The sequence below is a fragment of the Trichogramma pretiosum genome, unplaced genomic scaffold, assembly GCF_000599845.2.
Source record: "Trichogramma pretiosum strain Unisexual culture from Peru unplaced genomic scaffold, Tpre_2.0 scaffold3, whole genome shotgun sequence".
NCBI classification, from domain to species: Eukaryota; Metazoa; Arthropoda; class Insecta; order Hymenoptera; family Trichogrammatidae; genus Trichogramma; species Trichogramma pretiosum.
This window is the reverse complement of record NW_019641698.1, coordinates 5,441,320-5,454,048: the sequence shown is the minus strand read 5'-3', so window position 1 is coordinate 5,454,048 and position 12,729 is coordinate 5,441,320. Positions and strand designations below refer to the sequence as shown.

The following is a 12,729-nucleotide window of genomic DNA, read 5'->3' as shown; positions in this document are numbered from 1 at the left end:
GTTTATACCCCACGGTCCCAGTAATAAATAAATTAAATAATCAAATAATCAAAAATTAACTTATATTTCAACATACAGAACGACTTAATCATTAGCACAGTTTGTGATTTATATATTAGGCTATATATCACATATGTTTTAAATAATTATATTAATGTGTACAAATAGATTGGCAATAAGCTCCTTAAAAAAATATCATAAAAATTAAACTTTGACTTCAATTACGAGAATCATACCTTTCAAAGTGATATGGATGTAGACAACATGATATATTTCGGAGCAATTTTTTTCTCATAATTTCGTAGCAATTCATAATTAGAAGCAATTATATAATAAAATTGAGGGACAGAAGTTACTGATCCGGGAAGAGCATTAATTTTTATCAAAGAAAATGACAAAATAGAAGGTAATATCCCGAAAAAATTTACAAAAATTTGTTCAAAAAGTCAAAAGAGAAAGTATCTACGTCACGCGGGGTTCCCAGGCGGTCACCCATCCAAGTACTAACCGCGCTCAACTTTGCTTATATTCGGTGATCGGACGAGAACCGTAGTTTTCAAAGTGATATGGACGTAGACATCAGTCATGGAATCCGAGTTTATTAAATGTCGGAGATGACTTTACTACACTTTTTCGGGGCAATTTTTGTAATAAGATTGAAAAGTAGTGGTTATCGATTCATAAAATACATTGATTTGGAGAAAGAAAATAGGAAAGTATTGCAATTAATTGTTTTGCACTTCTCGATTTCTTTAAGCCTGTATAAATGTAACTTTTTTGAGCATTATTGATAAAAATGCTTTATAAAATACGCAGTAATTGACCGTCTAATGATTTTGACTGGTCAATTTTCTATCAAGGGTATAATTGCAGCTTATCTTCTACTTGTATGGAATACCTTTTTGGCTGTTTTTTTTGCATTACCGAATTAACTTTATTCGAACACTCGTAAGTAATACTTTGATACGTGCCAGTGACAATAGATTAACGATTCATAGAGATCAACAAATTGTAAATATTTTTTTTTGTTGCTTTTTTAATATATAAAAATTAGAATTTCTACTTGTTGCTAGAACAATTAGTCTAACTCGACCTCGTTCAGCCAGTGTTATTGAATTGTGACTGGATTACTCGCGTCGTCTCCCGCGACGAGCCTACTCACGCATAACAAGAACGCGGCGGTGGCGGCGGCGCCAGAAGTTGCTCGTTCGTAAGTTCGCACTCGCGTTCGGACGTTATAATCACACGCAGCCATCGCCCGAGCAGCTCGTTGTTCGAAGAAAAGCAATTACGAAATTCGCTTTCGCTAAGCCGAGTAGTCACTCTCTTAAGTATACGCTTCAAGTTCGCTTCTATACGTCAACCAACTGTCGCCTTGTCAAAAGCAGCAGCCGAGCTCCGTCACGAATAGTCATGCATAGCGAGTTAATTAGCGCTTCGCTGGCTCATCTCGTTCACGGCTACGAGCTTTTACGTGCGTGTAAGTGAGTGAGTGCGAAAGTCGACGGGCACTACTCTCTGCTACCATTTCTCTCTTTCTTCTTTTCCATTCCGTCAGGCCATCAATTATGAAATTTTCATACTTTTCTTCGTGAACTGCTGCTGCAGCTGCAGAAGTGGTAGAAACATAGTAGCCACGCGCGTTCTTTGAATATTCGGCATTCTCCGGACTCGGCAGCCTCAAAAAATTCAGATGAATTATCACGAGACATTATTTAATCAAATGTGTAACACGTGTAAGCGATTGCCGTAAGCTAAGAAACAATTAATTGCTATGGTTACTCGAGACTTACATACGTTCGAGCCTATATAGCGAATTTTTTGCAACGTGGAACAAGAGTCGGGAGTTCGCAAGAGAGCAGCAGCGCGTTCATGGCAAGCTATGCGAAAAAAATTCTGCTAACTCGCTAACAGTCGTCGCGTCCAGGTCGATACACAGCATTAAGCTCTCGAGTGATACAATCGATTGCGGTTAAAATGGGATTGTATGCGCGGCGTGCATATTTAAGCGTTATAGCTTTCCACGCGGCTTGAGGTTCGCGACTAGCCTACTCAAGATTGCCATCTCGTTTATACGTGTACCATAAAGCGTCGTGCAACGAGAAAACAATAGAAATCCATCGAGTATGGGCGCGCGGGGGGTATATAGCGTCTACTTTTTCCCGCGCTTTTAAGGTTCGAAAGTAACCGGTAGCCGTGCACGGCGCAGCGAGTTACGACAAAAAAGTAATTCCCCAACCATTTGAGAGGGAACTTTTCTTGTATATACAAGCTCGCAGACGGTGCTCGAATCTCTCTCGATATACGTGTGCAGTAGCCGCTGCTGCAGTACGAACGACGACAGAAAAAGAGAGAATGAGAAAGAAAGAGGCTATTGGTATTCGCGTGCATCCGAAAACGAGTCGCTCGTCCGCACACGTAAAAGTCGATGAGTGACAAGCCGCCGCGGCGGTATACCGATGCAGCTGCATGAACAGCAGCAGCACACAACAGAGTTGATTCACGTCTGTCACGAGTCCATCATTAAGGCTCTATATACGAGATTCCTATCGCGTGAAGGGTCAAGGCGATGCAGCAGCAGAAGCAAGACGTCGCGTCCCGCACTTTTGCCCACAGGATCGTCGTTTTCGATGCAGAGCAGCAGCAGCAGCAGTAGCCGCAGCCGCAACCGCAGCCGCAGCCGCAACATATATGGCTGCTATCGATCAGTGTCACTCCGTTACGTCTGATCGCTCGTCACAGCGCGTCCGTTCTGTGCTGCGATAGTCGCATGATTCTGCATCGTGCTGCAAAAACCTTCATCTCTCTCTCTCTCTCTCTCTCTCTCTCTCTCTCTCACTCGCTTATAGTCAGAGTATGGAATAGAGGAAAAAATGTATCTCGCCGGTAAAATCAAAGGATGCTTTACAAAGCCCAGCCATAAGCTCGCCCGCTACCGCTGACTCGATGATCGGCGCAATTAGTGTGCGTCAATGCAGTTGCTTAGATAATTATACATGCAATCGGCAGAAATTATTCTGAAAGCTCAGATGCGTAAAAAGAAAAAATATTATATTTAGCTGAAAGTGACTCTTTATTTTGCTTTAATTTACTTGATTTTTTGAAAATGTTCACGTTAATAGCAGTGTAAAAGTAAAGGAAGTTTTTTTTTCGCGTCAATGGTAATGGGGGGAGTTTCTTTTTCATATTTTTAGCTACCAGCTCGACATTTTCGTTTCCCTTAATTTATACTAGCTTATAACCAACAATGTATATACTTAAAATAAAAATTGTGAATTAAATGAAATTATCATTGAATTTCCATAAATTTTCTGAGCTTACTAACGCACAATTAAATCTTCATTAGAAAACATTGATTTTCAATCAGAATGTATAAATTTGATTGTCTTACTAAATGTTATTCGTTCATTTTTGCAATAAAAGTATGATTGAGTTGTCTTTCATCTTTTGTATACTTTATCAAGATTTCGTGTAAAAGTACCTTAAATAAAATTAACTATCGGTTACTTTAATGTAAATGTCTGATTTTACACCGTATCTGCATTAAAATTAAGATTTTTTCGATAGTATTCAAGATAAAAGTTGGATACACTCTTGGTAAAATGATCGGCTCAAAAAAGACAGAAAATGAAAAATAATTTTTAACGATATAATTTCCACGGCAAGTTATGCACGAGGATTCTCACTCGTTTATCGCGCGATCTTAACGCGAATGAAGATCATGTTGCGCTTATTAATTACACGTTATCGTGTCTCATGTGAGTGGGTATTTTTCAAGCTGCTGTGACAATTGATTGATCGAAATTCAAACGTAATGACTTGCCACACTGATCGAGCACCCGTATATATACGAGCACCTGCGCACGATTGAGCGAGCATTGCAATTTTTTGTATGAATAATTTACTAGACAAGAATTAATTGCACTCCATGTAAGACGACGTACATTTAGAATCGATCGTATATCTGACGTGACTTTCCGTTTCGAATAAAATGTGATTGACTGCAATGATATTTACGGTCGCGATCACGTGGCAGGTATATCGACACTAAATAATTACTCTCGGGGATCAAAGTCGAGTTTGCGTTTCTCCGTTTATTTAACTACGAAGATATCGAATAAAAGCAATTAATATATTTTGAATTCCTCTAATAGTCTGATAGTCTTTGGTACATTTTTGTTGTATTAGCTTGTAGAGCCATTCAAAAAATGATGTTTTCAAACGATTTTCTAAAAAATAAAAAATAATAAAGCAAAATCAAGAAAAAGAAGCGGTACGCTTAAGCACGCATGCACGTCCTATACTGACAACTTTTGCACAACTCGTGAATGAACCATTGAATCGCGGCGCGCGGCGCAAGAGAAAAACAACGTCGGCGGCACTTACGACAGTCGGTAAAATGAGAACACAGTAGCGACTTCCATCCACTGTATCGTCATCAATTCTCGGGCTGGTCGCGACGTAGACGAACAGCTTCTCGAGAGGTCCGAGCGCACGCAGATTCGCCGCCAAAGCTGACGCCGACACGGAGTCGTCGTGCGACGCGTAACTGCTTCTCTCTCGCATCTTCCTCAAGTTCTTTGCCCACTCTGGGCCTCTTTCGTTCTGGACATACATTCAAACAGACCTGTAGGTTTGTGCACGTGCATGTGTGAGGGAAAAGGGTAAGACGAGAAATGCTTTAGAGAACTCGAATGAGACGAGTCGCCTTTTAAACATATAGCTTTACAAGCATGCAGCAGTTAACTCGTGTGTACGCGTGTGGATCAAAAAATTGCGTATGTGTAGATTATGCGAGCAAGCTCAGATGGTCGGAGAATTGTGCGATCCGAAGGAAAAAACCGTGATTAGCATATTAAAACTAATGATATTTTGTTCCTTCAAATACAAGCGGTGTACATTACTCTCTATATTATGATCTCTATACTATGATCATTGCGAATAAAATAAACTCATGGCTATTTTGAAGTGAAACTTCTTTAAGATCGCTTGGAATAAGGAGTACAGGCGTAAAAATTGAGCGAGTTTTTACCCGAAGTAACTTTTTCTTCAGCGCACCAGTGTCCCGAAGGCGGTTTCCTAAATTGCCGTGGCCCGATTCACTCGTTTCGTTTATTTTTTCAAGTTGCAGATCTGAGACGCAGATGGAATAATTTATTAAGCTGGACTTGAAACAATGATATTTGTTATCTGCCTCGTTATAGTTACTTTTCTGATTGTCCGAGACAAGTGAATATCTGGATTAAAAGGCAATCAAATGTAAATCATAATAGTATTTTATTCGTGCTCTTATGTCAAGTATTTGAAAAAGTTGGTCAGGAATGAAAGGAAAAAAGAAGCTTTAAAGTATGCTAATTCAACTCGTGTAAGCGCCGCATTCGAGGTCGAAGGAATCTGGAAACATTTGAATCACGAAGACGAGCAAGTGGAAATGATACTTGTCTGGGCGAGAAAAAAAATTTCGATTCGATTGTACAATACATATAAGCACTGGTGTGCTCATCTGCACAATAGAATGGTGCCGTCGTGGAGAGAAAGAAAAGTGGTGCGACGTCGGCGCGTACATATAAGTAGTTTATACTGATCGGAGGCGACGGAAGCAAAGAAAAAGTAAGGTGCAGCTTGACGAATGTAGCCATGGGCACGAGCCTCGCCGAATAAGAGACGACCACCGCACTTATTCGCGGGGTCCTTTATTTCTTCTTGTTTCTTTGTTGTGTTATGTGCTACTGGTTCTTTCGGAACTGGCATGGCCACTTTGTGTATTTAGATGAATACATACCGGTATATATGTGGAGAAGCGCAGTGCGGCCTATAACAAGAAACCCCAAAAGAGAGTCACTGGTTCGTCTCGTCCGCAGTGGCGGTGGCGGTGGCGGCGGCAATATCGACATGGCATCGAGACAGGCCGACGGCTACTGTGCGCGCGGCATCCTTTTGCGCGGTACAAAGCAAAGAGCAGCATCCCCGGCATATCCTTGACAGAAGCTCTTTTGTACAAACGCAAACACACGTACATGTGAGCGCGTATAATATATATTAGGGCTCTTGAGGGCTTGAAGCCGCGAGAATTCCGATTGTGCCAATGGATTTTTTCTATATATATATACACGCTTGCGCCTTTGGGCTTGTCTCGCTTGGCACTTGGGCTTCTTTTATGCATTCAACGAGACTTTATTGGGAGGACCGGATACGAAATCTCTTACCTTCTTGTCTTTCTCTCTCCCCTTCTCGACTCTTACTATCTTTACCTCAGTAGCGACTTTTGAAGAATTTCGCTGCGCTTGAGTTGTAGCGCGCGTCGCGTCGCATCGCGATCCGATATATGCGCTGCAAAAAATGCGGGTACCGCACCTCTCGCTGCAGTCGTCGACGACTTACACTCCCGAGTGCAGAGAAAAGGAGGAGAGAGAAAAAGAGACTCGACATGCACACACGCATACCGAATGATCTGTCTCCGTCGGAATTTAACGCCCGGCTAAACTTAACACTCGACCCTCGTTATGTCGTTGTTGTAATATGCCAGCTCCGAGCTACTTACTACTTGTCGCATCTTTCTCTTCTTTTTACGATTCATCTCTTAAGCATTTGATTTATTCGAAAACTCTTTTGCGAGGGCTCAGCTAGATGGTAAATGGAAAAATGAGCTTGTAACGTATTATCTATTTAGACTAGAACAGGAAGTGTTGATTCTTCTTTTAGTATTAGCAAAAGAACACCATAATTATCGATCATTCGACTGGTTCTCTCTTTATTATTACATTACACATCTCCGATTGCGCTATTAATAAAAGAAATTACGTTCCGATAGAAACTCGGTGGCGCTAGTATAAAAGAAGTGCGTGGCAACGCACAAGATGCAACAGCTCGAGTATTATATATCGCCGACTTGGCGATGAAAAGAGCGTGAGAGAGAGGCGCTTACGATCCACAACGCCATCTTGCTAGCTCCAACAATCATTTGCGTTAGTCCTGCCCACGGAGGGCAGCTCGACTCCGCCTCCTCCTCCTCTTTCCACAGATGTTTTCGTCGATTCTACCGTTGTAGCTGTAAGCTGCGAGCACACCTTTCGCGAGCATTACAACTATTCGTGCACTATTTACATTATGCGTTTAAACCTATGCTAACGTGACGTAGTCTTTGTTACCTGCATTCAATTGACCGAGCAACTTGGTATTTCCAATTGCGATGGTTTCGTTTATCTAGATGGATATGTATAATAGTTTGTCTTATCCTGAGAGCGTCTTTTTTCCCTTTTGCTCTCGCTCTCTTTCTCTGTGTAGTTACCGAAGCGCTGACTTGAAACGAGCCGCTGATGGCTCAAAGTGCCTGCGTAGGATATAAATCTGAAACACATCGGCTTTGGCGACGCTTGGCCAGCTTCGTTTCTCGGCTCAGTCGCATACATCTTCCGCTCGATTCGCCGATGTCCTTTTGTATATCGAGTACTGCCTCGTGACTGCTCACGACTGCTTTCGGATGTTTGGCTCGCGGTCGCCGTTCCGCGTACTTGTAACACGGATACTTATCGATCCTTCTCTCTCTCTCTCTCTCTCTCTCTCTTTCTTATTCGAGGCCAACTGTCTTTTGCAATACGATGCTCGAACAGATTTTTCAAATAAAAATAATTTTAAACGTCAGAGTTAAGTTATTTAATCGTCTTGCACTTCTTGAGTGGATTGGTTTAAGAAAGATAAATTATATAGATTTAAATTTTTTTTTCATATAAAGTTTTTTTTTATATTCTGCTCATAAGCTTTGAAATATTTTTAATTTGTCTTTGGATTTTGTGTAAAAAAAAAGGATAGAGCATTTGACTTCAAGTGGTGAAATAACTCCAGTAGCAGCGTGTTTGTCCTCGTTATCTACGAGTTAACTAGCTATATCCAATTGTTTTTACCGAAGTAATTTGAAATTGAACAAGAAGCGAGCCTGTTCCCAGAAGAGCGTGTTCGCGTGTTCACAGACAAAATAAAGCAGAGCGAGAATAAAAGCTCGCTTAATCCTTATTAAGAGAGCCGCAAACATTTTCTCTAAATTACTCTTTGCAGTTTTCCTCAACTTGAGCTATATAGTAGACCGCAAGCCACGCTCGGGTGTCAAAATCCCCATTGCTCATGCGGTGGCTGTTCTCTACTGTACTGAGTACTGCATACACACACACACATACACACATATTGCCGCAAGGCTTTCGAGCACGCGTGCGCGGGACTGCGCAACGCAAGTGACGCGTCGAGAAAAATAAATTTACGTACTATGCGAGCATAGCACTCGGAGTCGCATAGCGCGTGTCTAATGATAAATTACAACTGCGCTTTTCTGCCCGCGGAGCGGACAGCCCGAGGATGGCTCGGTGGCGCACACTCGAAAGAGTGAGTGAGCGCGAGAGAGAGAGAGAGAGAGAGAGCTTGCAGCGTATACATATACCAACGTGTGCTCCGACATTACGCGCGGGACAGCTACTCAACGTCTATTCTTTGCGCCCGACGTGACGCGTCCGCATCCGGCATTATCCGGTAGTGGCTGCGCTGTGGAGCTACTACCAGCTGCGCGCTCGCGCGAAGACGGGCCATTACTCAACTTGCCCCACTGCAGCACCGGCACGAACGCCGAGTACGCAAGAACAAGCACTATTCTCTTTCTCTACGTGCGTTATATGTGTGTGTGTGTGTGTGTGTGTATAACACATAGAGAAGAAGACCGCGAGAGAGCGCGGCAAGTGCAGGAGAGAAGAGAGATAGGGGCAGTTTTGCAGCGGAAGACATCGGGCAAATGGGGTTGTTCCGTAGACAGGTCGAGTTATCTCGGTCAGTCGTCGGGTTAGAAGTATGGTATGGCAAAAAGGAAGGAGAAAAAAAGGAGCGAGCTCCAAGGGTCACGCTACTAAATCACTTTGTCCGGCGTTCTATGCTTGAGACTGGAATGCAAGTAGCTACGTGCAAGTGTGTGTGAGTGTGTGTGTACTTGGCTTGAACTATTCGAACTTGTATACTGACCAAGGGAACTAGCAATTTTCTCAATTTTTCATGTCAACCTGGAGTGCGATACTGAGACTTTTATCTATTTTCATTGCTTTCTTGGCAGCTCTCCGCGTTGTTGCAAATGAGATGTAACCGTGAATTGAACATTAATTTCCGGTTTTTAGCAAGTCAATGAATATAACGAAGTTAACTAGAATTATGATTTTAATGAACTCAAATTTTGAATTATTTCACACTTATACTGATGAACAAGACGCAAGATAAATTACGTGGAAACAGTATTTTTTATTGTTCTCTCTTTTGTGCATGGATAGAAAAAAATCAAAGATAACTCTCGCAGTTCAGAATATCTTGTGCATTAGGATAATCAGTCTCGGCGTGTAGAAGCTTCCTTCCTTGAATCAGATGGGACGTGGCGAGCAGCATTAAGCTGCAATATTTGGGTTCTTTGCCAACAAAGATATAAATCAGACTGGATAAAAACAAAAAAGGTTTTTTACGTGGCGTTAAAAAGAGAAAAATTGATGAAACTCTTGTGAAAAAGGGTAAGCTTTGTGTTAAAGCAACATCATCTCTTTGAGTGCTTCGTTCAAATGTGCTTTGTCTGCATTAGGGTGAAAGAGTAAAAAGCCAAAGACTTGAAGTCAACGATTTTATCGCATTGATGATAATAAAATGAAACAAGTTAAGCACTTGTTTTCCCGTACAATTATTGGTATTTCTTTGTTTTCCATGTTTTTTCTTATTCAATGAATAATTCTTAATTGCAATTATTTTTTCATAAATAAAAAAAATATAGATTTTTGAAATTTCTTAACTTGATCAATTTGGTGCAATTAAATTTCTACTTTTAATTTATTATAGTTTGTGCCCGTTTCAAGGGTTATGACAAGATTTTGGATATCTAACGTAGATTATTTGCAAAGCAGTTCGAGCTCTACATCCATCGAGATCGAGCACATTATATCCTTGTCTTATTCGCACAGTGCTTTGCACTCGGTGTGCCGTTGGCCTGCCACACACGATTCGCGCGATCAGAATCCGACGACCGAGCCGAGAAAACGACTTTGGGGTTAGGTTCCTGGGAGGGCGTAAAAGCTAACTCGGTGCTGCCTTGATAAACGAGCTCATAAATAACGGCAACGTCTCTACCGAAAACTGCCCGAACACGCCCCATGCGTAGGTATATATTCCCCACGACGTATTGTGCTCTCGTACATCGTGCGCACACGCGCGCAAACACGCACCGAAATAAGCGTGTATTACTTTTCGAGAAACTCATATTTTTTACAAATATGCTAAGAAAATAACATTGAAAATCCTATTCGGAAATGAAATTTTATCGAGAAAATATGGCAATCACTTGTCGCTCGTTTGGATTTTTTTGGACATCAGTAATGGCACATATAAATAATCATATAACTGATATTCTCGTATATCATCGCGTGCACGAGTTTCGAAGGCGTCAGTCTGAAGGATATATTAAGCGCAAAAAGCTGAATGGAGCTAGGTGTTAATCAAGAAAGCGCACACAGAGTACATATATTTACTGGGGCGAGAGAAATTTGTGAAGTAATTTAAGAGCACATTGACATACTTACGATATCATAAAACGCAGAAACGTTGGTTTTCGTAGCAGCCGCTTTATCAGCTCACGATCGTATCCTCTCTTCTCTTTGGGCTTTCAAGTTATTGTTGTCGCGAGGTGGACTGAATGGCCCTAGGAACGTTTATATTTCGGATGACCTCGCCATATAGTCTCTTGCGCTCACAAAAGTCGACTTTTACGAGTTATATAGCCCGAGAGCTAGCGTATATTACTTGGCGATCAATATCAAAAGTAGTTTGCACCAGCTCGAAGCTTTTGACAGCTTTCGAGTGCACGGAATGAAAGGATGGCGCGCGTGCATCGAGCAATGTTATTACTGTAAATTATCCTACCTCGTTCGGCCCTTTGCGCACTCGCAAACGTGTGCCAACACCTCGAAAAATACTTTTTACGATCGCCTCTTTGCAGGCAGCGCTTATGTATACGAGCAGGGCCAGCTTGGTTGAGATTTATCGACCTCGAGTCCTTCGCGCTGCAAAGAGATATCTGTTCTCTCACGCTCTCTGATGAGCCGAGATAAAATCACGTGTTTTGTTCAATGACTCTCCTAATTCAGGCTGCAGGAGGCACAACTGCTGCTGCAGCAAAAGCAGCAGAAGCATCAGAAGCCAACCTCTTTGACCAGGCTTGCAGACTTTATAAGAATAAATCGAAAGTTACTACCTATCGTACGGCCGTATTGATCGATAACATTCTTCGCCGCGTTGAATCGCGCGTATAAATTTTAACGCGAACTCGCGAGAGGCACGCAATCCGCAAATGATAATGCAGTTTTTTCTCTCGACTCTCGCACGCTTTGAAGATGCCCGTCTTGTCGTCCACGAAGGCACAATTTAGTATAGTGAGCGCAAAAGAGCGATTATTTATCGCGATCGGCTTTTAAAAATAGAAAGTGTCGCCGTTGATTTTAACGACGCAGGACACACGGGTTATTTATAGCGATGCAAGCATTGAAAAACATGAGTTATTACGCGACGTTTGAGCGAGCGAGCAAGTCTGCTCTGTACGTGTATACTACACTGCGCGAAAGAAACCCGGTGACTTTGAAGAGCGGCTCTCTTTACGATCGTTTGGCGCAGACAGTGTCGGCTTGTCGTTGTCGTCGTCGTCTTCGTCTATCGTTAAGTCCAATAAGGCTGGTTATAGTGCACCGTGGCATAAATAAGTTGGATGCGGAGCCTTGACTTGCATACTGATAGGCCGCGAAATTCGCCAAACGTTGAACAAGAATTGCTGCTGCTGCGTTCTTTTTACTGTATTACGCGCGCACCGAGAGCTTTTTTGCGATTTGCTATACACGATATTCGCACAAATCGACGTCTTGCAACTTTGATGCCCCTCTTTGGTCACTCGGCGCTTCTGAAAAATAAATTCGTTTATTAGTATATTTTTCACGTTTATTCGTCGAATAAATTGAATTTTTCTTCTTCTTTCTTTTTTCAACTTAACCCTACTCGTAAATTCACCAATAATGGGAGTCCGCTGACTTTGTAGTAATTTCAGCTAACAACAGCGCGACGAGCAGGGGTGCGAGCGAATAAATAAAGAAAAAAAGACAGGAAAGCAGCTGCGAGCTCTGGCGATGCCGGACTTCACGCGATCAGAGTCGGAGATTCGGTAGCCACGCTGCTGCATACATACGCGCGCAGTGCCGGATCGGATCTCGATCGCAGGCAGGCAGCAGGAGCCAGGCAAAATTCTGAATATTTATGCCCGGTGAAGTTTCGTGTTCCTGTTCGGCTACGATTACGCGAGTCTTTAGGCCTGCTTAACGAGCATCGAATTACGAGTTCGACACTCGGCGGCCACCACATGCACGCACGCGCTTTCTTTTATTACCTGCGCAGTGCAAGTTTACGAGATCGAGGGCTATATATGTACCCACCCAGCATCAACAAAAGTGCGCATCAAGAGTCTTTTTCATTTATTCGTGCATAGTAGCGACGCATACAAGTATGGCCTTGATCGTGATGTAGACTATTTTACAACTTATCGCTTGTTAGTCTTATACCCGAGTGTCCGAGTAAATGACCGCAAAAGTCGATGTTTCAAGCCCTGCAGCACTTCATTATTATATACGAGAACACATAAAATTTTATGAAAATTTACCCCATCATTATACATGCGTGCACATTGAT

At 42.2% G+C, this 12,729-nt stretch overlaps 1 non-coding gene across 1 annotated transcript; it reads right to left on the bottom strand.

Moving 5' to 3' along the window:
* Window positions 1–459: 459 nt before the first annotated feature.
* LOC111694402 lies at window positions 460–578 on the bottom strand. The gene has a single exon (XR_002763623.1). It is a non-coding gene; the product is annotated as a 5S ribosomal RNA (ribosomal RNA).
* Window positions 579–12,729: the final 12,151 nt, after the last annotated feature.